Consider the following 27,558-nt stretch of genomic DNA (forward strand, 5'->3'; position numbering starts at 1 on the left):
AAAAAACTGTTATTCTTCCTGGTCGATTTATTTTCGCATGTAGAATAACCTCCGACCCCTCCGCGGCTCCTGTATCCGAAGCACACGCCGCGAACGATCTCGTGAGCTAAGGGAAAAAGATGCGATCTATCTATTCCTCTCGACGAGCTACCGCACGCCGCGCCGGGGAGTTCGATCTGCGAGCTTTATCTGGGATCGCGGGCACGACTCTTCCCACGATGAATTTTTCTTTATTTAGTGGACCGATAGCGCGTCGATCGCGATCAGGACGAAGAGGGCGAGGGGCGGATGGAATGAAAAGGGGAGGAAGCGGGGGGAAGAACGGTCAGAGGATAAAGCCCGCGGTTCGTTTCCGGGCGAAAAATTTATTCGCCGGTCAGGTATAGATATCTTTCGCCGCGGATACGTTTCCTTTCGGGGGTGGGAATCCCCTCGGTGGCTTAGCGGGGTAGTTCTCGTTACGCTCGTTGATGCCACCGGGTCCCTCCCCGCGATTTCGCGTGTTGTCCCGCGGTTGGTTACGCGGCTCACGTATCCCGGCGATGACGTCACGCGTGAAGAGAGCGAAATATAAAGCCGCGCCAGGACCCCGGCCGAACTCGAGGCAGGTGCGCGTACTCGTTCAGGAAAGGAGAACGGACGGGGCGGGAAGGGCGAGCCGACAGCTGCGCGCCGCGAGAGGATGCAAGTGCAGTCACGGAACGCCACGGGATTCTACTTGGGACACCGTGAAATGGTTCAAGCGCGCGTGTCGTCCGAGAACAGAAAGGAACTCGCGTTGTTGCGTCGCGAACGAGAAGTTCGCGACGCCAACGAGTTCGGATTTCAGAAGGTCCAACGTGTGCTCGCAGCGGCTGTGGGTCACGAGTTTCGAAACGTCGGGGATTAAATAATTTTTGAAATATCATGTTTCGATGTTTTTTTACAGGAATGTTCTGTTCGCTTGTTATTTGTATGCTTCCGGAGAAGGGGGAAAAATATGGAGATTGGGAAACCGTAAGCGACTCGAGTGATGCGTGCAAAAACGAGGTGTCGGTCGGGTCGCGCGCCGCATGCGCCCGCGATATCTCGATTCGACCGATCCGGTGAGCCATTAAAAGGGAGGCCAGCCGTGCTCTCGCCTATCAAGGAGAATATCACCGATTCCGAGGATCACTTTAATCTCCCCGTTGCTGTATTATCGACCTGCGGAGACACTGATTAATCGAATGGCCGCTTATTGAAGGACTATCGCTAAGCTGGCCAATGTCGGCGGAGTATTCGCGGGCTCCTACTGTTCGCCAATCAGGGTAAATTAATTAATCCAGCGGCGCGTTTAAAAAGAGATATAACCGACGCTTGTCGCCCTAGACGCTGGATCATTAACACGTCGACTGGCGCACTGGTTACCGGAGTTTCTCAATTGCTTCGGTAATACGCACGCGAAGATCGACGTCGAATGGAAATATTTAAATGTTAACCTTGACAGTTGGATGATAACGTAAAGCGAAGAATAACCAACGATTCGGTAAGATCGCGAACAGCTACGAGTTTCTCGAGAATAAGCATACGTTATCGACGCAAGGAACCAGTTTGAAACTAATTATCCCGTTACGTGCCCGATTTCGCCGGCGTTAACGCGTTTGAAAAGATGTTACGTGTCCGTTAGATTCGTGCAGGGCCGACCCCAGCCCGGCGTATACGATTATTAGCATTCCTGAAATGTGACCGTAAGTTGTTATTAGTAAGCCATAACGTTAGCATAAAACGTCCCTTGGGATTGGCGGCCGCCCGAACGCCCTCTTTTCCCTTCAGCGCCGCATGGAAGAGGGCGGCCGGTGTGCGAGCGTTATCACGGCCGAATCTGGGCAGGGCAACGACACGCGGTTAAATTATTAGGGCCGCGTATAATTGGCCGAAGCGACCGCCTACGGTAGCGGACCGGCCCGGCCCGGAGTTTCGGCTCGAATATCTTCGCGGAAGCTCGCGCGCCGGATAAATTTCTCCTGGACGAGTATTTCCCCCGGCGCGACGGCGAAAACGCCGCGGAATAAGCGGTGATTGCATCCTCATGAAAGCGTATTGCGCGGGAACGTCGAATTAATCGATAAACCGTTCCGACTGCGATCCGATAAAGGAGACCTGCATTGCACGGAAGTGGGGAAAAAATTCAGGAGCACGGTAAACCCCGGTATAACGCGAATGCCAACTCGCTGAGGATGTTGCGACGGGTTTTTTATGCAACGCGATTCTTGGGCAATGGCTTGTGGAAGTAGTAATATGAATATTTCATCCGTTGACCTAGAATATCGAACTCGTGGCGAAGGTTTTGTACTGAATTTGGCAAATGTAAGAGTTCGTTTGATTTTTAATATAAACTGAATATTACTTTCTTATTGTCGATCTTTAACCTATGCAGTAAACATAGACATATAATCGAAATTATTTCCAATACATTCTTAAGGTATAAGTAATTGTATCGATTAAAGTTAAGAAATAAATCACAAGGTGTTAGCTCAGCAGCTGATCGCGAGAAATAGAATTCGATAGAACAATCATCCCGAAGGTTTCATCCACACAGCTCCTAGTTTGTTACAGACCCGTCGAATCTTGGGAAACTAATCTACACCGGCCTTTTACGACGATTCAGAGCCGATGACCGTAACTCGACAAGAAACTGGGGTAAATCAAATTCGGTAGCTTTCTGCTCGCCAGACAGATCCCGGTATCGTCCGGACCGTGCTTCCGTCTCGCGACATTAATTAACCGCCCACAAAATTCGTCAGGAGAAACCTAAGAAGAAGAAGAAGAGGCAGCAGCAGCAGCAGCAGCATCAGAAGAAGAAGAAGTAGAAGAAGAAGAAGAAGAAGAAGAAGAAGAAGAAGAAGAAGAAGAAGAAGAAGTTGGTTCCCGTTCGGTAACTCCGTTGGCCGAAAGTTACAGCAGGTAGTTACGCGTGAATCAATCTTGTTACGCTTCCGCCGACGCCGCCCGCCGCCCGCCGCCCACCGCCACCGGTATGATCATAATTAATTAAAGTAATTACGCGATGCGGTTTTCGCGAACGGGTAAAATCGATTCCTACGGCATATTTACTCCGCGCGGTGTTTGCGCCCGTTTCCCGCGTCCCTTAATGCTCGCCCGAGGGCGGCGAGAAACAAGTCCGTCGGAGCGGGAAATCTGGGATAGCGGGTCGTCCGCGGCGAAATACAGCAGCAGGAAGGAGAACGGCAGTTTCGCGAGCGGAAACTTTGCACCCTCGTTTTTCTTCTGAGCTGTTCGCAGCGTTCTTTCCCCCTCGCGCGCGGCGTGGAGACAAGCGTAAAAGAGCTTAATCCGTTTCATTGGCCGTATAAAAGCGGGCGAGCAAGGGATAAGGGCGCATAAGACGGGGAAGGCGCGCGCTCGCGTGCTCGCTCGCGTGCACGCGTGCGCGTCCCGCGTGACATCGGTCGGCCTTTATTAAGCGTTATTAAGCGGCAGGGGACGTGGAAAGAGCTCGACAGCTCGACGGATCCTTATTTTATACGCGCGTCGCGAATACACACCGCTCCGGATTATCTTGGCGTGCAGCTGACTGACGTGAAATTCGAAAGAGGAGCCTTTAATCCTTCCCCATCTCTAACGGCCGAGCCGGCACCAGTTCACCATGGTCTCCGGAGCTTTTCCGACCCGGCTCGCGACTAGCCGCCAATCAACGCGTCTGGACCCTGCTTCGAGCTCGCTGTTCTCCCTTCCGTTTGGGTGTCACCCGACACACGCCGAAGAAACCGCCTCGTTTTCGCCGACATCGCGGATAACGCGATCAACGGACAATCCCGTTCGCGTCTCGAAATTATGGGACTTCTCGGTACGCGAGTACGTTGATCGGATGCCGATCAAAACGCGCTGCGCCGCGTTTCACGCGTCGCGGTTCTAACAACGGTGTATTAACCGCTGGCTATTGGGAGTTTGACTTCTCGGAACCGCTTTTTAAACCACGACCAATTGAACCATTCAGTGTACGCACTCGCTTGCCGCAACAGATTTTTTCACAAATTTTAAAGCATGTTTCCCCCATTGTTCCGTGACACTGTGCCCATTAGTTCGCCATTTTTCATACGCCGCGCGAGTTTTTTGTGTTGCCCGGGGAAAGTTGTATTGTAAAATAAGCTGAGTAATCGCCGGAGGAAAAAGTTGCCGTACCGTGGATTCAATGGGAATTTAAATGCGGAACAGAAAATGATTGTTCCGGGTACCTCTGTTCCTCGTTTCAATTTCGACGCGCGAATTGTACTCTCTGATAAACATCGGTTCGTTCGGCTCGGTAATTATCGTTGCAACGTTTAAATCTGTGCATGGGTTATGGGGCGAGTAACTGAATGCGCAGCTGTTTCACAGGTGATTCTCGACTAATTCCCGTAAGGGTTTGATATTTTTCAGCCGTCTTCCAGCCAACGGAACCGTGACGCGACCGTCGGAACACGGTGCAGCACGCTGCCGAAATCCTATCCAGAAAGGAAACCGAACGTGCAACAGACGATACACAGAAACGCCGCCGTTCTAACGACAATAAGAAACTATGCTGTGCTATAGATAACAAGATTGCCGGCGGGCGTGGGGATAAACAAGTAAATAACGTGCATTATCCCGACGAGAAAAATATTTTCGAAGCGGACGACGACGTGCAGGGCGAAACACTCTAACTCGAACGGCACAGAGGAGGAGGAGGAAGAAGAAGGAAAAGGGTACAGCCGAGCGAAAAGTGGAGCAAACAACTCAGCACCATCTTTAATGCAGGACATCCCGTGAAGCAGGTCCGCGGCGGTAGATTTCGTGATACTCATAGGGAATGGCCGGGTTCGAGAGAACCTCTCCGAAGAATTCCAGCGTTTCCTCGACCCGATATCAAGAGTACAAAGTATGTAGTTCCCCTGGAGAAAAGAGAGTATCCCTAACTGTAAAGAGAGGGGCGGCTTTATCGTCGAAGGGACAGTGTTACGCGCGATACCCCTACAGATGTATCGATACCCCCAGGATAATTGTGCACGAATGAAAGTAAAGAATCGAGGACCTCGGGGATCGTTGAATCGCCATGAACGCCGGGTACCGGTGATCGCTGTAGACCCCGTCGAGAATTTAATTACACAGAACTAGCTTTATTTCGAAAGCTTTCCACTTCACGGAGTGGACCGTTTAGACCGGGTTTTTCGATTTTACGAGCAACAGAAGACATTCCCCTCGTCCTCGAGTCTCGTACCGGTGCAACTCAATTCCTAAATGATCCCCGGATAATAGGCGAACAAGACACGATTCACGGTGCTGCGCGGAGCGACGAGTCGATCTGACGAAATGACGCGGAACTACCACGAATAGACGGGATAATTCGACAACAGGATTGCTACTGTCCGTGAACGGTCGGGCTTGAAAGTTTAATGAAAAGCGTTATGTACGGCCTGGTCCGCCGAGACGCCTCGTAAGTCGATGGGGCAGCGGAACAGGCAGAGATAGACGGAGACGGGAAGAGCGAGAGAGACAGAGGAGGAGAGGACTGGAGCGAGAGAGAGAGGGAATGGCTCTTTAAATCTTATCCGGATTCGAATGTACGATTATCGGAACGGGAAGGGTACACGGAATGGGTGGAATTGGATAAAACGTCGTTAATCGTTTGAACAAAGCTGGCATTGTCGCGCTAATCAGCAATGGCCGCCTTGATCGAAAATAAATTGTCGGGAACGAGTAGCGCGGCGGAGGCTGCTGCGGAGGTTGCGGCGCTTTCCGCCCGGGCACGATCGCTACTTTTCTTTATTGTGCGCTCTCATACGTGTACCGGGCACGTTTCGGTGGTACGCCTTGAAATTTACCAGCCTGCTTTTTCACCCGCCTCGAGTACACGTACCCGTGGACATAAATACGTATGAACGTGTGCGTATACGTGCGACAGCGCGGCGCGACGGGAGGAACGGGATCACGGTTGTTGCGGCTCGACGGAGACCGCGGCCAACATCGACACCTTGGGATTGCCCGAACGCTCGTAAACTGGAGTTCTTGGACGTTCATTGTTATTGATTGTCAGCCAGTCGGCGGCCAAGAACGCGGGAACAACGGGCACGAATTCCTATCGACGAGCTCGGTCCCTCGAAGGAGAGAGGAGACTTCTAATCGTAAGAAATTGCAGATGTGACCGCGATTACCATGGGACATGGTGAATTGTACTTAATAAAATGGAATAAATTCACTGTTCCGAGATTTACTATAAGACTAGTATTCTACGCGATATAAATCTTTCTTTCTATACGAGTAGAGAATCATTCCTATGATATTACGCGTTTTTCATCAAAATCAGAGAGAGTCCTACATTCGTCTATCGAACTGTTTTCGCGACCCTACGAAACCAGTCCGAAAAACGTCCTTCACCGCCACGAGGGCAGAAGAAGAAGAAAGAGAAGAAGAAGAAGAAGAAGAAGAAGAAGAAGAAGAAGAAGAAGAAGAAGAAGAAGAGAAATAGGAAAAATAAGAAGGAATCGACTCGGTAAAATCGAATCGATCGGCTGCGGCTCTTCCCCGTAAATCGCATCAAGTTCGCTCGCGTACGTGTTTCAGCACCCTCGTCCTACGTCCTATTACATCCGAGTGCGGCGTCGAATCGACGCGGTAAGTTAAATTCCAGTCGGCCTAACCGCGTTTCGTTCCGATCAAAAACCGCTCGCGGTACCAGCGGAACGATCATCGATGGGAACACGCCCGAAGGCAAACCGCAACGCGCCGGTTAAGACGTCCGAGGATCGCGCGAGCGTACTATTTAACCGATTCAAGAGTGGAAAGCGTGGTAGCGGCGAGTTGGTCGGTCGTCGGGCCGATTGTAGTCCTTATCGCCGGCAGTAACAGGGCGCGTTCTCGCGTGCCAATGATTGCATGGTCTCTGGGCGTTCTACCGTGAGCGCTGCCGTCGCACTAATACCATTATGGAACCAGGTCCTCGGATCCCCGTGAACCGCGCGCTACCTTCTCTGCCCTCCAGGAATACAGGGCAGATTATGTATACGGTGTCAGTTGCATGTCCTAATCAGAGCTAATGTCCATTGTTTGCCGGCTGGACGGAGCCTCGGAGCGTCCGGTCCCGCGATCGATCGGTTTCGCAACTGGAAGTCCTTCGCCTAAACTTCTTTTCTCTACCTCCGATCCTATCGTAACCGTTCGCCGCCGTTCTCTCTGTCCGACAAAAAAAAAGAGAGAAACGGCGAACCTGAAAGTTACGCGACACGCATCAACGGCGAACGCATAATTCAAGCCTGTATCGCGGCTAGCCGCGGACGCGTGCTTAAATTAGATGCAATATCCCCGACGGCGACCACGATAGAGCACGCGCGGCGAAACCGGTTCGAACGTTTTCGTCCCGCAATGAAACCACGAGTGAAGGAAACTTTTTTAACGGCCCCGGAACACCGGTTCCCGGACGGGCACATCGGGGAAAAGGTCAAAATGCAGGAGTATCTTCCGAAAGACCGTGCCCGGGCGGCCGTGCAAATTCTTCCGTTCGAGGGCTCGAGGAAGTTTCGCGAAAAGGGTTTAACGGGTCCTCGCGAGAAGTTCGCGGCACTCCCCGGAATACGAATTCGTTCCGAATCTCGTTTATTCCCTATTACGCTGGGAAATCGATTAAGCGAAATATATGGCGCGGTCTGGAGACTCGCTTAACGTCCTCGCCCGGCAACTTTCGTCCGGAACGAGTGCTTAATAATTCGCCCCTTGATCATGGTCCTATATCAACAAGTACCGTGTAAAGTTTCCCAATAACAGATTTCCGCGCGGTGGAAAGTGGTACGCGAGTACTACTTGGGATTTCATTCGATTCGCCCGGGAAGTTTCGTGCCGGGGAGAAGACCGTGTCAGGCCCGCGATAAAGAAACCGGAAAGCAGCCGGCTCGCGTTTAATTTCCCTCGGCGTTCGGCAAGCGCGCGCGCGCGTCAGAGGAGGGACCGAGATGTATTTCCGGCCGATCCCGCCGGTTAACGCGGCGAGGTTTGCGATCGCGTGGAGCAGGGCTTAAGCCGGGCTTACCCTTTAAGTGACAGTAATGAAATCGGGTGTCGGCAGCTTTCGCCGGCAACACATTCTGGTTTCTTCTTGCATGCCCTGACAAGATTAACCTCGTTCCGAACCAGAAATTTAGACTCGCCGGACAATCGTTCGCGGGTTAAATCTACAGACTCGCGAACCGCGCTCGGATTAGAATCCCGCTAAATTCTGCACCGCCCCGAATTTATTCCGGAACCACATTTCCGAAACAATCGTAGGTATACAGTCCGAGGCGTAAGTTAGCCCGCCGGGAGTGCTGTAGAAGGCAGAACGACGGGAACGGTAGCGGAATCTCTTTAACTCGTTATTAATGGCGCGCTGATATAGACGTCCGCGGCTGAAAAATCACGGTGAAAGGTATATATACATATATTTTTAAAGGCGAGCGTCGTCGCGTGGCGTCGGGCCGGTGCCTTGAAAAATGAGCAAACTTCGTCGGATATTTCATCTCGTCGCTTGTCTCGGAATCCCCGTTTCTCTCGAGCGTTCTTAATTAATTAGCGGCGCAAGCTCGTAAGGGAAAGTCGCGACGACCGGCCAAACGAGACGAGAAGGGGAGAAGAGGCCGCGGATCAAGAAAGAACGAGCAGCTTAAGCAGCCACTCGTGAGGGAGCAAGGTGAGAGGCAAACGTCGGTGACAACGAGACGAGGCCCCGGAAGAGGTAAGAGTGTCGGGGGGTCCCTAGGCAAACCCGGGAACCCGAGACCGGTGGCGAAGCATCAGCCTCGGGCAGTAGTTATGCCGTGGCCTCGGTTCGGCTTCCGTCGCAATTCGCGAGCGTTACGTGGTTCGGGTCTCCCGGCGTTTCCCTAAAATATCACGGGATCCCCTTCTCTTTATCCCCTGGCCCGCGAGAACTCCTTTCCTCGCATTCCTCTCGCCTTCCGCGCGCGTTTATTTAGCTATTATGTGTACCCGACGTTACACGATTAAATATACACGGGACCAAGCGAAAATTTCGTATCCATCCGCGAGCGGAAATGGAGACGTGCTTGTTGAGTAAACAATCTTAGGCGGGTTCGTCTACCCGCCGATATATACCGGGGGCCCGTTGAATATTAATACGTAATTCGCTAAGGATTTCCCGATCAATTTTTCAAGGGACAATGCACGATGATTTCCTTAGGGGTTATTATCCGAAGGAAAACACCGGAGTTAGTATTAACAGACTTCCGGTTGGCGGAGAAGCTAAGAATAGTGGTATTAATATACAATAGGAAAGAGTCGAAAGTTACAGGCGGCTTTCCTGAAAGCATTATCTATCGAGTTAAGGGAAACTTCATTCCGCGGAACAGACAGCGGAGTTAAGCTTGATAAGTCAACAATCGGAGATGATTAAAAATAGAGGAATACCGAGAGAATTCATTTAGGGAGAGTTTATAGGACCGAAAGTTCGGATTGCCGTCCGTACTGTTGGAAATAGAACGCCGCCGAAGAGCGTCGAGCGGTTTCGAACGTGCTGGTTCGTCGCGGATATTATTTTACGCGAGACAACGTTGGCCTCGCGATTGCAACACGTCGCGGGAAAGCGAGAGGCGAGACAGTCAGCGGTAGCAGACAACGGTACAAAGGGCGCGTAGAATCTGTCTGGCAGAAAGAACAGCGTCGCATGTTGCCGCCACTGGTGTCTACGCTTTATTTATCGCCTGTTAAACCAGCGTGACTGCGGCCGACGTAATCGCAGGGTCATTAAAGTCGTTAAACCACCCCAACCTGAGCCGCGCGCTCGGCGATCTTTCGTTTATTCCGCGCGCGTCCGTCGTGTTTCTTTCCTCCCTTTGCACTTTAACGAGTCCCGAAAACCCGTATTTCCCGGCGGAACACGCCGATACTCGGTTCGGTCCCGATGCGGAATCTCGTTTGCACGGCGCGCGGAGAGTAACAGGTTTAAAAATTTTTTTTTCCAGAGAAGGGAACGGCGAACGGCAGCGCGCGCCTGACGCGGTTTCATTAAAACGAAACGGAACGCAACGCGGGGTGCGTTCCTTCTATGAAATATCGAATCGCGTCAGGGGAGGAACGGCCATAGCGAATGGAAGGAAAAGAAAAGATTGTAGGATGTGGTTGTAGAAGCCAAGGGGAGCGCAGCTTCGGCCGGGCGAGCGGACGCGTCCGACGGCTACGAGTCTAATGAACGAATGGGGGTCCCGAGAAAAAGAGTAGAAAGAAATAAAAAAGCTTACCGTCGCTTTTGCGGTCAGTTACTTTTCACCCTTTGCTATTCTTTTTTAGCCGGCGCTGCGCGCCGTGGATCCGCCTTGCCGCGTCGCGGGCGAATCCCGCGCTAACAAGACGAACACGAGTACCTCAACGAGTGGCCAAACAAGTATCTCTCTATTAAGGGCATATAGGAAATTATCCTAAAAAACGACCACGCTACGTTAAACCCCGTCATCCGTATTATTTCCCTGTTCCTGTGTCCCTTCTTGCCTGTGTCCGCTTGTTTCCCTTTTCCTTCTTTTTCCTCCGGCCCGTGTCTCTTTTCCGACGGAAACCGGAGAACTAGTAATTCCGTGCCGGCATTGTATAAACAGGGAACCAGGAGAAAACCACCGGGACGTGTGTCGGGAACCTATCGATCCGCTGAAAACATCTCCTTCGGGGGTACAAAGGAAACCGGGGACCGAATTAACGAAACCGATGTCTGAATTCGAGCGTGACAAGGCCGGCCCGGGGATGGATGTCTGTGTAGAAGGGAATAAAAAGAACTGTAATCCAATTACAGGCGCCGGGTGCCCGTACGGGCATTTGGATACGATATCGAGCGATTAAAAATAATATGTGAGTGCGCGTGATCGGAAGTTTGCTCGCGTGTGAACGAACGTGCTTTCGAGCACGAGTCAAACCGCCCCCGGCTTTGATTCGAGCGTTCCCACTGGCACCCTGTTTTCCTCGCTTTCCGCTTATACGCGGCTCGGCAAACGTCAACCCTTCTTCTCGACGCAACGAATTCCTTTCGTTACGATAAAGGGCGTTTCGACGATCGCGTTGCAAACGGGACGGGGTGGTTTTCGTTTTCACTCCCGCGGAAATATTCATTGAGCAATAAATACGTTCCCGTTGCCTGAGCATTGCACTCCGATTCTACTTATTCCGAACGGTTCTCCTCGATATAATAAATTCCTTTCATTACGACGAAGTGCGGTACGAGGATTCTATTGGGAACACAAGGGGCGGTTTTGATTTTCATTCTTGCGAGAATAACCGATTAAATAGTCAACAACCAATTAATAAGTTTCTATTGTTTGAGCGTTGCATTCTGATTACACTTATTGCGAGCGATTCTTTTCGCTACAATGGATTCCCTTCGTTAAGATAAAGAGTGTTTCAATGATCGCGCATTGCGAACGGAACCAGGGTAGTTTTCGTTCGCGTTTTCGTCGGTTATTCGACTAAATATTCATTGAGCACACCAACGGTTAATAAGTCTCTGTTGCCCGTACGCTGCACTCTGATTCTGCTTATTACGAATGAACGCCTGGATAAATACTCGCAGTTGATCTTGTTGAGAGCAAAGCTACCGGGGACAAATTTCATTACACATGTCCAATGCATTTTTTCATTAAATATCACCCCCCGTCCCGACCGAGCCGTGATTGCGCCCGATACACTGCATATTCATACGGTACAAACTAAAAAATCGATTCGCGGAAAATGTGATTAGCCGATGGAAGAATGGACCCACTGTTCGGTTTCTGGTCACCGGTTCGATTGTTTTTCAATCTATCGCATCCCCGAAACCGTGCGGCTTCCGGCCGCGCAATCTACTTGCAAATATTTGCGCAGACGGTCAATTTCATCTATACGCATCGCGTTCGTAATGAAAACAGCTTCATCAAAGGTAAGTACTCGCAGAGTAGTCTAGCAATCGAGTCGGAGAAGTTTCCGCAAAGTGTATTGCCTACTGCAATTCGCGTTATTGCTGTACCGTTCTTCGATTATGGCTTTTGCCGTCCAGTTCTCTGCACTGCCGTTGAACAGTAAATTTCTCGTCAGTTGATACGTTCAATAATCAACGTACTGCTCTAGGTGCAACGGATGGTATTTCGCGCAGGAAATTCGGGATTTCCCGTGATCCGTACATGGTTCAAAAGGTCGCGATGAGAATTCGCTGCTGGTACAGAAGGGAACCGACCCTTATCTACGGAAGGGAACGCAACGATCGATAACACGGCTTCCGCATCGTCGGCAAGGTATTTCGGGTAGGTCGGTAACGGACTTACCTTGCTTCTCTAACGTTTCAAACGGTGGTAAAACAGAAGGGATGAAAAGCGTCGATAAAGATTCAACTAGCCCTCGTCAACCCTCAGTAATATCACTGATTTACTGCATTAATTCGTCTGAATCGTTGATCAAGTGCTTTATTATTAAAGGCTCCGTTAAAGTAAAATTCAATCAAATATAAGTCGACGAATAAAATCGTCGCTTCTTTAATGATCGAGTTCGTCCGACCGCAGACGGAAAGGTAGATTTAATTATATATTTTTAGACATTATTAAATCGCACTGCTCGAGAATAAAGGGCACAGGGATGTTGCTAATATCGAGTCTCACTACTGGCTCTTAATAGTAACGTGTACAGAGTATCGAGTTAACAAAAATCACGTGTCAGAAGGGAAACGAAAAGTTAAGGAAAAAAAAATTGAGACTACTGTTTCACAACAAGACGGGATATGACTTGTATCTTCGGAATTTATGGGAAAGGATTTTTGGAATTCTAATGCGTCATAGGAAATGGCCATTTGAACCATTAGATTTACAATCCCGATTATCAGATTCAAAGCGGCACATGTATGAATAAATTACCATTATTTACGAAACTGTTAATCGTATGAGCCTGTTGCGTTATGCATGGATTAGGTATGAACGAAAAACTAAGCTGTCGCGCTACGGGTGTCGCGAAGGAAAACTCATGGGGATAAAATACGGAAATCATAAGGCGAAGTTCGCGGACAGTACGTCGCGCGTCGATAAAACGATATTAATCGAATGTAAGTGTAGAAGGATATGATATACATAACAGAAATTACGTAACGATGGTAACTCTATTATAGAAAGTAAAATTACCAGTGAAAAATCGTAAGAGTATTCGGTAACGCCGCGCTCGCGGTACAATGAAACAATAGAAACATTACGGTTTCATCATTATCAAACTATTGTACGAAATATCGTTCAACATCGCGGAATAGGAACATACACGGTTTATATCGAAAATACATTATAGAATGAACAGAGCGCATCGTGTGAAACATTCGCCGATAATTATAATAACGCGAGCGTTTATGAACATTCAAATAATTCCGGGCCGGTCAGCGCGCAGTTTGAAAAACGCCGGGCAAAAAGCCCCCATTATTAGAAGTTTAATCGTATCACGAACAAATTAAAAGTTCCGGTAATAAACCACGGGCACGTATAAAATTATAATAATGCAATTTACAGAAACTAGATTCAATCTGAAATTTGTTTGCCCGCGTTAACGTTCCAGTCAAGTTTCGAACAAAATAAAAACTTCATTAAACTTTATTTACGTGTTTACCGCGGTGAATTCGAAATTGTTGCGCGTTAGCATAAACGGGTGAAATCCGTGGTCTATTCATTAAATGTCACGCGAAGTTTTCGTCGGCATTCTATTCTAAATATTCTGTAACACCGCGTATATATATGTGCGTGCGCGCGCGCGGAATGCTTACTTCGTGTGTCACGTGCGCTGAAAAATGATCGTGTGAATACGTCATTCGCAGGAGCGGCGGTGTTACCGAACACATAAAGTGAAAAGGGATGAATAAAAATGTAACTGAAAATAAACATACGTTTGTCTGCGAATTCTGTCTGAATGTTTTCGAGCATTCCCCCTTGGGACGGCTGCGTTGGTACGCACCTGTGTTTCTCTCTTTCTCTCTCTATCTCTCTCTTTCTTTTTCTCTTTCTCTTTTTCTCTCTCTCTCTCTCAATGACGATCCTTTTTACGCTCGTTCTGCAAGCAAACATACGAAACAAGATTAGACACTTTGAAGAAAAGTACAATGTGGTTTATTTTTCTCGTCATTTGTATCTAACAAGTATAATCGTCAATGTTCGTTGTTTCAAAGATACTCATGCAGTGATAAATACACATAACTATAATCATAATGTTATAAACATTGTAATCATAAACAGTCATAAATTTACGAAGAACAAAGTGAAAGTTATCGAGAATTTACAATACAAATACCCTCCTCTCGCGGGTAATAAACAATATTAATAAACATTCCCCCCGAGATTAAGGATACGATAAATAACAACAAAGCAACGCGTACAATATACTCTGCATTTCTCTAAAACTCGTATACACCGTAGTGTCCATTAATTATTATCGAAACAATCCAACGAAACGCGTTACGAATGCAAAGTGAATTTAAATGGCGGAATAATTATGCCTGACGTGCATACAATCTCTGATCTACGCACTTACGGCTGTCGCACGCTCCGAAGACACAATAAAGAATGACATGTTTACAATATAACACCGGAAGTCCTTGTTTACCACCCACTCGACTCCGAAAAAGGGGCGAGATGAATTTCCAAGTGCCCGATGACCTCTCGCCTCGTCTTCGAGACGGGTTCGAGAAGCACGCGGCACAAGCGGGACGATTTTGAATTCGCGAAAAATCGATACTTTTCGAGATATCCGCGGAAACGGGGGGAAAACATTGGTCTCGTGACAGGCGAGGTGGTCGAGTGGCACGCGTCGAAAAGCGGAGTATCGTGTGAAGGAGATCCACGGAAAAATGAAGGAACGACCGGTGGGAATCGCACAGGCTACGGCGGACGACGAAGGGACCAGAATGGCAGAGCCGTTGAAGAAAAGCGTGCACAGGTAGGAGAGGTTAGATGTACTGACGCGGTCGAGTAACACGCGACGCATGCTTCCCTTCGAATGTTTCCCCGTGTCCCGCACACGGTACTCTACGCGTTCCGACGAAACTCACGGTTCACGACGTCCGTTGCACAGCCGGCGATGCGCGATTAATTCAGCACGCCGTGTAAACAAATTGATTGGCCCCTTGTTTGGAGGGCGACGGTGGAAAGGCAGAACAAACGATTACGCACGACACGAGCAAAACACTTACCACGATTTTCGCGTTCACGGTGTCGCGTTCGGGACGTCAATAAACGCTCGGCGACGTGACATCGTTAACCATGGTGCACTGTGCTCGTACGATACGCACTGATCTTAGAAAAAAGACTCGTGTAAAGTGTATAAAAAAGGCAACAATTAAGAAACTGACAAGAAACTCGCCATAGCGGTGTTAACACTGGGCGGCCATGTTGCCTTCGCTCGAACCTTCGCGACATCTCTCGGCGTGCCTCGTAAACGCTCGATTACCCGCGAGAAGTAAACTGAATTTCGAGGTATCGTGGCGCGAGATTCGGACGGTGCGACGAGACGATGGGAGATGGCGCTGGTAGGCTTTAAATTGAAAGGGTTAAGTGGATATTTAAAAAATAAGATGTATATATGTGTGAAAGGGAAGTAGCGATGATGGGTAGTTGATTGTTGGGAAGTTTAATGTTTTGAGATTGTGTGTTTAATTGATTGTATATTTGAAAGTAATAGATGAATATTGTATAATGCAAGGGAATCAAGTAGGTAATAAAGCATGGAGGGAAAGAGATCGATAATACTGGAATGAAATTTGTCAATTGAAATTCAATTGTACAAGACAAGTGCGTGTCTGTTTGGCTGATAACGTCGCTACATGTCCGGAATTTGGATTCGCCGATATTAAAAAAAAGGAGAGAACATTTAAAAATCCATCATTGTTTCATCGGGAAAGTGTCGACAGCAGTTTCTGTACAATTTTTTTGAAATTCCTTTGCCAATTATCTCATGCATATAAAGTGCAATCAAACGCCACGACAAGTTGCGCACGGCCGACGTCAGTTTTATCGAACAAATGCGACTTTCCCATTTTATTTCCCGCATATTTGTGGACAATGAATTCATCTTACAAACAAAGAGCAATAATGAATTTCATTTATTCGTCGAATGTACGCGATTTAAATTTCACTCACATTACATTTCAAATGTAACGGGCGTCGAGACCCATGCGTTGAAACGCCACAGAACGAAATCAATTTCGTTTATAATTGCATACATATTTTTTTTCCCTCTACCGGGTGCATATTGCACGCACTAGAAAATGACTCTGCGTTCAACGGCCGGTAGTTTTCTGTAATTTCCGAGCCGGCCTGGCGTGCGCCGCTTAAAGGACGGCCATTTTGTCGGGCCTCGGCGTTCGAGGAGGCCCGATGCTAACTTCGAACGAGGCTCGTGCATCAAACTAATTGTAAGTTCCTGACGCACTACGTATGTCAGATGTCGCGTGCAACAAATTGTGAGCATCGCCGGGATACGTGTTCTTCGAGTCGAGAATTTTGCGTTCGTTATGCGGCGACCATCGCGTTAAGAGTCGTTACGTGAGTTTGGTTATCCCGCCGCCATACGAAAGCAGCTAACTTCCTTAACGAACTCTCAAACGAAGTTTGGTGACTTCCGGGCTTCTGTTTCAGTCTCGCATAGCACGGTTAATTACTGTCAACAGTTTCGGCCCGGTAGCCCCCGATACTACCTGTTTCTCTCGCTGTACTTTCCGTTCCTTCGGAAACGCTCGCTGCCGCGCGCGCGCGCGCACCGGCATTTCTATGAATATTATAATGAGATGCATCCCCGGATGCAGCGCGTCCCACGGAAAACCCTTCCCGAAATCAAACGGAGCCTCGCGTATATTCGTATCAAGGTTTCTTTGAAATTAAAATACGGACCGAATGAATGAAAAATAACTCCGGTTGCAGCAGGAGCGCGCGAGTTTGGCTAATAATTCATACGAAGAGCCCGGTCAGAAACTGCGAGAAACTGCGCTCGCGGATGTGTTTTCATTTCTGCTTGTAGACGACGACGACGATGCCGGCGACGACGGCAACGGTACAACGGAAGGGCGGCGCGAGGGTAGCCGACGGGGGTGGAGTTTGAAACTCGCATAAACGCGAGTGTAACGTGGAGCGGTCTCTTTCCATGTTTCTGATTACTTGGCGAACTTTTGCGCCAGCGTGGGCCGATACGGCGGAAGCTTTCAGACGTTTTGTTTTTTTCGACGCCCCCGACAGGCCCTCTCGCTTCTGCTGGACGCATAGAATTCCCATTTTTCGTGGCCGGCGGACCGCGCGATCCGCATCGGCGAAATTCGAAAAAGCGCGGCCCCGAAAACTAGTACGAACGGAATTTGTTGCGGTCTGTAACGGGCTACGCGCACGTAGAAAACGTTTTGTTGTGCGAGCATGTCGGGCTCGCGTGCATTCGGCATGCAGGTCGATATGATTGCGTACATAACGTTGCATGTCTCATCCAATACGTACACGTGCACATGTACACACATCAGCCCATATACATTATTCGACGTACGTACGTACGTTATGCAGATACAACAAAACAATGCGGCAAGTGGTTTTTTTTCGGGGTCTATCTCATGAGGTATTGATGATTTTCGAGATTGTTCCGCGCAATACCGATATCGCGGTATCACGCGAATATTGGAATATCTACATAATGTAACATCATACGGAATCCCCGCCGCTAAACGGCGTTGCAATGAATTATTTAAACAACGATACGAAGCCCGAACGTAACTCGCGAACGTAAACGCCGCGGTTATAAACCGTTGTTTCCGCTTCACTTTTCATTAGCAGTTGCATCTTCCGAGCCGTGACCGGCAATGCACGCGGCCACCCTCGCCTCGACTTCCATTTTATAATAGAATTCCTGCACGGCGCGTTGCTCCGGAAACGGATTGTAGCCACGCACGGATTCCGATCGCGCTTCCCTTAAAATGATAAGAATTTATAAAGGACCGTGGGCGCGGCCGCGAAGATGGAAACGAATGAAAACGAGGTCCCCGTTTTATTCCACGGAGACCCGAGGGGGAAAAGTGTGCACATAAATTTCGTAGACCATCGGCTATCGACCTTAACGGTTCGGTGACCGATTATTCGGGGCTGTTCGAGAGGCCTGGCCCGGCCCGGCCCGCCTTACCTTCCCCGATCGCCACGAGTTTCGTTCAAACGAACGAAACTAACTGATTTCCCACGGGATAAATCTTTGGGTAAGCCATGGAACCTTCCTGGAAATTCGACGTAAATCGATCGCAAAAGCCCAGATGCGATTACGAACGAGTTCCCGTCGATTCTTAATCTCGAACGGTTCTTTAGACTCCTTCCGGGCAGTTTGTTTGGCTCGTTTCCCTCTCCGCCGCTTGCTTTTCTCTCTCGGCGAGCATCCTCCGCTCAACGTTTTTCTTTCTTTCCCGCCGCCGAGGCAATCGATGCACGCGACAAGACGTACGGGATCTAGACGGGACGTATCCTGTCTCGTTATTAGGGACGGGTTGAAGTATATTGTAAGTAACGCAAGATTAGGACCCTTCGGTCTGTTTAACAGGAGTTACGAGAGTAGAATAAATAAGGAAGTTGCGTGGTGACGGTCGCTGAAGTATGATCTACGAATCTCGAGAGCGTAGGTTCGATTCCCCATGACATAAGTTTTTCAACTTTTTCTATCGAATTTTGTCATATATCCAAATTTCAGTTGGATAGTTTCTTTGGTATTTCTTCGAATGGTACTTTCCAAAATTAAATTTGAAGAATTTTCAAATGTATTCGAACTTTCTCGGATATTCTACTAGGAAGAAATTAATTCGAATGAAATTTGAATTCTTTCGAAATGAATGCACCGTGGATAATTGAAACTTAGTAGGTATTCGATGTAGAGTTCAAATTACAAATATGAATAGTAACAAGTAACATTCGAATCCAGAGAATAATTCAAACATCCAAACTAATTCGAATTAGCGAGTATAAAAATAGAACTTGATTGATTTCCTCCTGATTGAAACTCAAGTCAGCCCCATTTATCATAACATTTATCATTTACATACGAATAAAATTGCCCTGGATCAGACGTTCCATTTGCAACCGTTAGAAAAGAGATCTTTCGATCTATTAAAGCGGATTATTGGTAGGAAACGATCGTTTGCTTTCCCGCAACGCCGTCGAAAAGGGGCCACGTTTTCTTTCCACCTTACAAAACCCTCGCGATCCCGAGCTCTCTCGGAGCTTGAAACGTACAAACGGGAAACGATCCGCCGATGGAAGAGGATTCGTTATTCCAAGTGAATCGATTGTCCGCAGTGTTCGCGGGGCAAAGGAAATTCAACACGAAAATTCAATTAGTACAACCGGCGGCGAAGTTCTGCAGACAATGTGTTTCAATTGCCAGCGATATTCGAGAAACGTTACCGGTATAATCGCGCGAGTATTACGCAACGTTCGCGAGAGTTCGCCCTATGTTCGTGGGTTGCGTACACCCAGACGGGGGCCCAGTGCGGCGAGATTCTCAACGAGTTGAAGAACGGTGCCAAATTTCCGAACACATGCTCGCCCACGCCAGTTAGAAGGTGTTTAGACGCCGAGGAATAGAGGCTTTAACGCTCGCAACTTCGACGATAGACGCTCCTTCGGCGAAGTTGTTCCAGACTACCGGGGTTATTACAAATAAGAAAACACGGTTCACGTCGGAACTGCGATCAAAATTTCCGGTCTAAGCCCCGACGATTCCCCGTGAACGACAGCGCAGGAACCGAGCCTCGGTCTCTCTCGATTAATCGAACTTTCGTGTGCAGACTTCCCCGGCGCGACTCCGCGACCGGACGTTTCTCCTTTTTAATTTTTATAGAGGGATCGCGGAGAGATGGGCACGGAGGATCCGGCAAACGGAAAGAGAGCGCGTGCATTCGTAGCCTCTTTGAGAATTCATGGCGGCGCCTCGTATCGGTAAAGTATCCAGATCGCTGGATCCGCAACGGCGAACTCCCAAGAATTCTTTACATCGATGAAATAACTGGACTACGTGATCGCGGAACGAATGGAAGTTTACCTCCGATTCCCGAAAGTGAGTGAAATCAGAGATGTACACGCGGAATCGTTCGTCTGCCGTTGCTCATCTTCGAACGCAACGAGTTCACCGGAGTTTTCTTCAATTCCGAAAGTCCTCCTGAATCTCCGTTGTCGGTCAAAGGTTTCCCTGTCGCTGGACGAGCGATCGAAAATACGTACAACCGCGACGGAACGAGATGAAAACGAAGAACCGGCGTCGATGCCTGTAATCAACGGCTCGGAGAGCGGTGGCTCGCGAGTCGGTTCCTACCAGACACGTCCGTGTGTTTATCTCAATTCCGTGCGCGCGGTATTTGTAGCCACGCGCGATCGAGCGTGCGAGGGTAAGGGAAAGACTAGTAGATACGGGTGGATAGAGAGGGATAAGGAAGAGGTGGAGAACTTTTTCCCGGATGTTCGTGTAACGTTGTTCCACGAGTTCGACCAAGTTCCGAGACAGAAACGGGAGAAGAAAGTTTCGCGCGAAAGTAGAAGTACTCTTCCCGGCCGAAGCACCGTGGAGAATCGCGGTACACGATTCCGGATCGGGGCGTAAAATGTTTCCTTTTTTCCCTGTGCATCGCACAAAGGTAGTCCGGGATCGTTTCCCAATGATATTCGCGAGGAATACGGGGGACACCGCCCTCCGAGCGGATCGTGGTCTACGTACGGGCATAATTCTCGAATGTTTGTCACGTATCTTGCTCGAGAAGCTAACTGGCACGGTACGTGGCCGCAGGTGAAACGAGACAGGACAGGATCGCGTGAGATTTTTGTAACGGATCGAAAGAGAGGCCAGGGAAAGAGAGAGAGAAAGAAGGAGAGAGAGAGAGAGAGAGAGAGAGAGAGAAAGAGTCGTGTGTAGCGTATCCATTCCGGCGCTCGGAATGGATGCTCGGTGGCTCGTGTTACGCCTTCGTCGTCCGAGGGTGTGCGACAGGGGTGGTGGTGGTAGATCGATGACCACCACGCGAGGGTGTTGAACGCACGTGACGTCACGACACACATACAGAGCCCCAGCGAAATCGGGGTTAGGCAAGCCTAAGCTCTCGGTATCCCGCCTAGAGGCGCGCCGCGTCGCGTCGTTCCTCTCTATCCGGTTATTGTAGCGACGTTTTACCGTCACCTTCTCCATTCGACCCCGACGCGCGAAGGGGACGCGTTCCGGAAGCGACGGAAGCAATGCCGCGCTCCATTATGAGACGACGTTGCGTCGGAGCCGCGAACGGTACGCGGAATCGCGAGCACCGAACAACGGAAACATTAATGCATTCGGTTACGCGTTTTCACGGAACTCGCCGGCTACAAAACTCCCCCCTTTAATTTTCACGTGACATTGTAGCCGCAGGCCGCGAATTCGCGGAAAGTTTCAATTTATACCCCGGCCGAGATTAACCCTTTGCAGTCGCAGCGCGACGGGCGGCGTTTAATTTCTGGATTGAAAATTTCATTTCCTAATTGAGGGGAACGAATTATTGTTAATGACCGTCCGCTTTGAGCGCGAAACTTGTGATTGGAAAGTGAGTTAAGGCTGTCGGGGACGGGAAATGGGCGGTTAATCCTTTTTTAACGTTTAGTTAGGAATGCTCAATGGGGATAGTTCGTGTTTCGTTGATGATTTTTCTTTGTAGACGGTTCAAATATTTAATGGAGCTTTTGTCAAGCTTTCACGAAGGTTCGAGCAATATTTCAAAGGAAAGTGAATTTTTCGTTTCCGAAGCAGCATATTTGGAGGATGGATGAGTGGGCGTAGCAATTATGCGGCGCCGGGGTGTAACCGCGGTACGCACCTGAAAATGGGAAACATGTGACTTAGGGCGATTTGCCCTGGAGGCACAAATATTCGGGACGACCGAGTCTCAACGGGGATACGGTACAACCGCGCGCACCGACAACGGGCGAAGCGGGGTCGGCCTTTTCGGTACTCGTGGTCTCCCCGCTTCGCTGACTACACTCGCTCCACCCCGACCTACTAATTTAGCGGATTAATTAGCCGAGACACTGAGACTCGCCGGTGGAAGGCGGAAATCCAGACGTCTCGACGGAAAATTTCTCTCGTATTACCGAATCTCGACGTTTTCTTCCCGGGCGGCGATCCTTTGCGCGAGTTCGAGTAAACTTTGGTAATCGGATTAAAACGTTAATCGGACCGCCAGCCAGCGGAATTACTTCGAAACGGGATCCACCGCTTGTACGTAAAGTGCATCGTTAAATTTCGCTGCGGAACTCGTTCGCGAGACAACGTTCGTCGATTCTTGATCCGCTTTCCCTCGCCCCTACGCCCGCGGTAATTAACACCGACTTCCACCTAAGGCTGTTCAACGGACGGATATCAGATTAACCGACGAATTCGAAGGCTTCATCGTCCCGGGACACGCGTAATTGTATAGCTGACGAGGTCGGTAATTGATTAGCGGCGCGTAACGATTGTTCTAAAGCGATTCTTCGCGCGGCGACTGTATCTAACCGACAAACGGCCGGCCGAAACGTAATTATCGGCAACGTGATTACGCGCGGTCCCGCATGCTTCTTTCAAATCCATTCCCCGTGTATCATACGTCCGCGAATGATTGACATACTTTCGATACACCGTACCGACAAACTGTGCCGTGTCTATACACCCGTAATTAGTCGTATTTGACCGGCAAACTCTATCAGTTTCACGCATCTTCGCGTTCCGTGGACTTCCCTGTGATCGCGGTGTCGTCATTAAAGGCTTCCGAACTGTCGCACCACAGTGTCACATTGGTAATTCAGAAACGTCGACTTTCACTCGACGCCGGCTCGTAACACATTTAAATTGTCCCCTCGAAAATCGTGTCAATTATTCTCGGGTACACTATTATTTCCGTGCTCGCCACTCGACTCGCTCGAAGACGACGCCGGTGGAACGGAGTTCCCATCATCCGTCGTCCGCGGAACGTTTAAATTGAACGAGCAAGGGAAAGGTTGTTATCGATTAACCTCCTTCGGAAGCGAAATCCATTTGTTTCCTCGAAACCGGGGCCCCCCACGCGAGCCGGGTTTTTGACATCGATTCGACTGCGGCGTTCGCGGCCGCGCGATCGTCCAAAAAATCTCATTAGTGTTTATTCCCTTCGTCGGTTCCCGCGCCGCTGCTCCTCCGCCACCCCAAATGGCCAGCCGAATACGCGCGGCGATACGTTTCACGCACTGTTATGCTACAGAGTAATCGTATTAATGATTTGCGGGGCATCCGCGCTAATGATCGCTCTCGCTTCGCGATGCGGAAGAACGAGAAGGACGAGAAGAGTCACGGTGCACGGGGGCGGAAGGGCGATCGGCGCGGGGCAGGGTGAAAGCGGCGGATGCAATTGCGCCCGCGATTAATACCGGAAATCCCAAACGCGCCTGACCCGACAGTTTTCGAAAATTGCTGCGCCATACACGGCCCGCAGAAAAAAAGAATGAAAGAGCCGGGCAATCGTCGTTTGTAATTGTCGATCAAAATTAGTCTTGTAAATTGTACCTCGTTTCCGCCGGAAACGTTTCATTGCGCTCATTTTTTGTGCTCTCTTTTGCCAGCGAGCGTACTCGCGCTGGATTCTTTGCAATGTTGGAGAAAGATGATCTCGCCATATTCTACCGTAAATTATGCGTGTACCGTATTTCTTGTGTTTTTGAACATTGTCACGATAGAAACGAATTCGAGGATTTATTTGATTGTTAGCTCGGTCAATGTAGCGGTATTAATTTCTTTAATCCTAGCACTTTTGACGGACTGTCGCTGGCCTGGTAATCGCCGGTGTTCCGATTCGCAGTCGAAAACGGAGGAATAATCGCGGCAACGTTCGCCGAGGCCTGGCTTTCGATATAGCGGCGCAGCTCGCGGGGCTTTAATCAGCCTTCCATTGTACTGTTGACGCTGATAACGGAAACGGCGAATAGAAGATTAGATTAGGACTAATGCGGCACGGCAGGGGTGGCGAGTCGATGAGCGAGGCGAACCGTTGGATCAGAGAAACCCAGTCGAAAGGTGAAAGTACTGTTGCGAGGATCGATGACGGTGTTTTTGTCGCCGACCTCGTCGCTTTGATCGGCGTGTCGTTCGAATTCGTGCGACGGGATACGCTGTGCAGACTTAAACATTCATTTTCGCTCTGACGTGTCGGGTAAACGGAATTCTATCGGATTTACAAAATTGGAGAGGGTTAACGGGACGGCGGAAAATATTGCCGGGAAAATGTCTGTTTTATCAAGGGAATTGCTTCGAGTCCATGGAATTCCGATGGAAGCCGACTCGACGGCCGACGCGTCGAATCCTCGAAGTTCTACGATTTTTGGGAACGCATAACGAACGGAAACGCCGCGATACGTGGAACATCGACCACTGTTCCCGATTATCGAAAGTTTTTCTGCGTAACGGCGCAGCGCTCGGAAAGCGCCGATAGATTCGATGTTAAATTTTCTCGTTTCGCGCACGGCCAAGAAAAACTCTCTTCCGCGGCGAAAGATTCTATCGAGTGGTACGGTTTCGCGGTGGATACACCGTCTGTAATTCACCGATACATAAACGTTTGCGGAAGCCGAGTAATAATATCCGCCGGTGAAAAGCAAACGTTTACGAAGAAAAGAAGACTTCGTTGGTACAGTAAACAGTAATGTGCAACGTATTGTCCGCGGTCGGTGTAACACTCGAGAAATTATGTTCGTTCCAATCCCCGTTCGAATTAACTTTGCCCTCCCGGAAAAGAATTAGCCGACCCGCCACCGCGAAGTCTTCTAAATTCCCATCGTATTTTCAATAATTAAAATCAATAGCGCATCGCAGCCGCTTTAAAAATACCGCGAGTAACATGGAATGCGGTTATCAGTTCTCGCATAACATTCCGGGGATCGCGGTCGTTCCGATCTCGATACAATTAATTTCTGGCTTCTTCCATCCCGCTTTTCCGATCAAAAAATTAGCAGCATCGATACGTGGGTACGTATAGCTGGTAGATGACTGAACGTATAACGGAACGTGATAAGGGCAAAAAGTGTTTTTCTAGTTTAGAGTTTTATAGTCTTCGTTAGTTAGGTGTAACTATATTTGACAGCAAATCAATAATGGAAAATATTCAGGATTAGAAAATAAAACCACTAGAAAACTGATTGAAAATAAATGAAAACCGATCGATCAGCGGAATCTCTTGACTATCAAACACTCTCCTACAAGCACTCGCGTACATTCGAGGGATCATGGAAATTCTAGCCAAAAATCAGTGATGGAAAATATCAAGAATTAGAAAATAAGGGCAACAGAAAGCTGGCTGAGAAAAAATGAAAACCGATCGATCAGCCGAATCCCTTAGCCATCAAGCGCTCTCCTAGAAGTGCTCACGTATATTCGAGGGATCATGGAAATTCGAGCCGCAAATCTACTTTGTACGGTGTTTCGGTAGCGCCGTCCGTTTAACTACGGCCACGGGGAAACGACGGCGGAACGCGAGAAGAAAAGATAAGAGACACGAGTGACGCGGAGGAGTGCAGCGGCCGAGTAGCGTCGAAGAAACGGTAGACCGGATTAGCATAGATATTGAGCACTCGACGGGTCCGGCAGGGGAAAAACATTTTGGACTTCGTTACTTTTTTAGTCCGGCCATCGCTTCCATCCGCCATCTTCAGACCCCTCCACCCCCGCCTTTGCTCGCCAAGTATCCGCAAATAGATCTCCTGGACTCTCTTCTCTTCTCCGATAAATCTTACGACTCCCGGCTGCTTAATAGACAGATAGACGCTATGCAAATGCGGCCCGGTGAATCCGTTCGGTTTATCGGCGCCCCGTCGGACCGCCGCGATTTTCGCAGCCCCTAGTTTCCACTATCCGTTATTCGCGACGAATTTTAATCGAGATCGGAGGAGGCGGACGCCGGGAGTCCGGGTTAATAAAAAGACCTGGCGAACGATGGGTTCCCGATTAAAGTTCAGGGTTACGCGGGCCCGCGGCTCGCGATAATGAGAAACTCAGCTAGAAGTCCGAGTTTGCTCGCGCAGGTAATCACAAGGGGAGGCTATGACCGCAGCGTATAACGAGTTACAGCAGTTGGATCGAGCCGCCATCTGTTCCGTATCCGTTTCAAGCCTCGCCGACCATTCCCCGGGCTTCCTGTTATTCCGCGTTTAACGTACGGTGGAACGCGCGACTGCCGAATTAAATGGGAAATTCGACGCCATAGGCCTCACCGAAACTCCGGTGGAACGGGGAAACGTATTTTTCCCGGTGAAACTCGCCGCGACCCTGAGCAGACGTCAAGACTTTTCCCTACGGGCGTCTCTTTGTTTGTCAGTTAAGCCGTATACTCGGCCGCCGCGGGAGAATCTTCATCCCGAACGAGATTTTTTCCGGGCCGGCGAGTTATCGCTTAGTTGGCCACCACTGGCGGCGAATTAGCGCAGCCTCCATTATTTAAATTCGCCGGATATAAAGGAGGGATCAGCGCTAAGTCGCACTCCAAGATATTGGCTGCCGAAGCTTGTCTGCGCGGAGGCTTCAGCCCGGTCCCTTTTCAAAGGGAAAGAGCGACGGGGAAAATCTGGAAAAATCTGCCTAATAAAATTCCCTCCGACGGCGACGAGAAGAAAAGAGAAGCGACGACCTTGCCTTGTTTCCCCGTTTACCGGGACCACGGCAAACAGTCTGCGAATTATAATTTGCGCGTCAACTCTCCTAAATCCTTTCGTGTCGCCGCCCCTGCGCTTCGATTAAATATTTAGAACGGGACGCCGAAGGGCGTTCGTCGGAATATGGATTTTCGATGCGTCGTTTCGACGCGGCTCGTGTTAGGACGCGTCCCAGCCTCGTTATTTCTATCGCGGACCGTGAAAGCCCGGTCTTTTATCTGCCGCGAATCCGGAATCGCGCCGCGGAACGCGCGCGCGACCCAGTTCGTCCGAGACTTGCCGCGCGGCTGCGATTCGTCGGATTCCTTATAACGCGGGACGCCCGGAGAAAAGGAGAGCCTGGCTGATTGCGTTCGATCAACTTATCCGTCGCAGCTCGCGCGAATGAACGCGATCGCCTACCGGGGAAATCGAATCTGCGCGGCCGGGGAAGCGTCGTCGATACGTGTAAATGAAATGGTATCGCAGCGTAATTCGGGGGAATCGAATCGACGTGGAAGCGCGAAGAAACTCTTAGCTCGATAGATCTGATTCCCTGGGCGAGGGGATGGGAGAAACGGAGGGGCGCCGCCGTCGTTTCTCGCCGCTGGACCGGAGCCAGGAAATAGTGAAATTGATAAAATTTGCCGAACAGAGCCAGCGTTCTCCTCCCGCCGGTGTCCCGTTAAGATAGCAGTTCCGCTGGGTCAACAAACCGGCCGGACCGACTGGCAAATTGTCACGGGCGTCGTAAAGATTCGCGTTCTTTAGTATTCGACCGCGGTCGTTCCACGGCAATTAGGTCGCGCGGCGTCGAAACTTCGTGGTCCTCACGGAACTTGCGGAAACCGCTGGAAATATTTCGTTCGTTAACGAACGACGACCCGTCGCGATGGAAAAATTGTTTTTCCACGCGTGCCCGTTTCGCCTCTGTTAATGCTCGCCGCGA

The 27,558-nt window shown here is 49.5% G+C and overlaps 1 protein-coding gene and 1 long non-coding RNA gene across 10 annotated transcripts in view; one reads left to right on the plus strand and one right to left on the minus strand.

Annotated features, from left to right (window-relative positions):
• The window catches only part of Lar (tyrosine-protein phosphatase Lar), a 376,216-nt gene that overhangs the window by 263,621 nt on the left and 85,037 nt on the right, over positions 1-27,558 (minus strand). For 2 of the 9 annotated variants that reach the window (XM_076373803.1, XM_076373804.1), the window contains exon 2: positions 13,850-14,013. The gene's annotated coding sequence lies outside the window, so the exon portion shown is untranslated. The other 7 variants (XM_031981220.2, XM_031981210.2, XM_076373807.1 and 4 more) reach the window with 7 other exon arrangements.
• The window catches only part of LOC143175281 (uncharacterized), a 58,527-nt gene continuing 45,649 nt past the window's right edge, over positions 14,681-27,558 (plus strand). The window contains exon 1 of the long non-coding RNA XR_013000065.1: positions 14,681-14,895. This is a non-coding gene — a long non-coding RNA (uncharacterized LOC143175281). The remainder of the gene's footprint in view (positions 14,896-27,558) is intronic.

The sequence above is a fragment of the Nomia melanderi genome, chromosome 14 (genome assembly GCF_051020985.1).
Source record: "Nomia melanderi isolate GNS246 chromosome 14, iyNomMela1, whole genome shotgun sequence".
NCBI classification, from domain to species: domain Eukaryota; kingdom Metazoa; phylum Arthropoda; class Insecta; order Hymenoptera; family Halictidae; genus Nomia; species Nomia melanderi.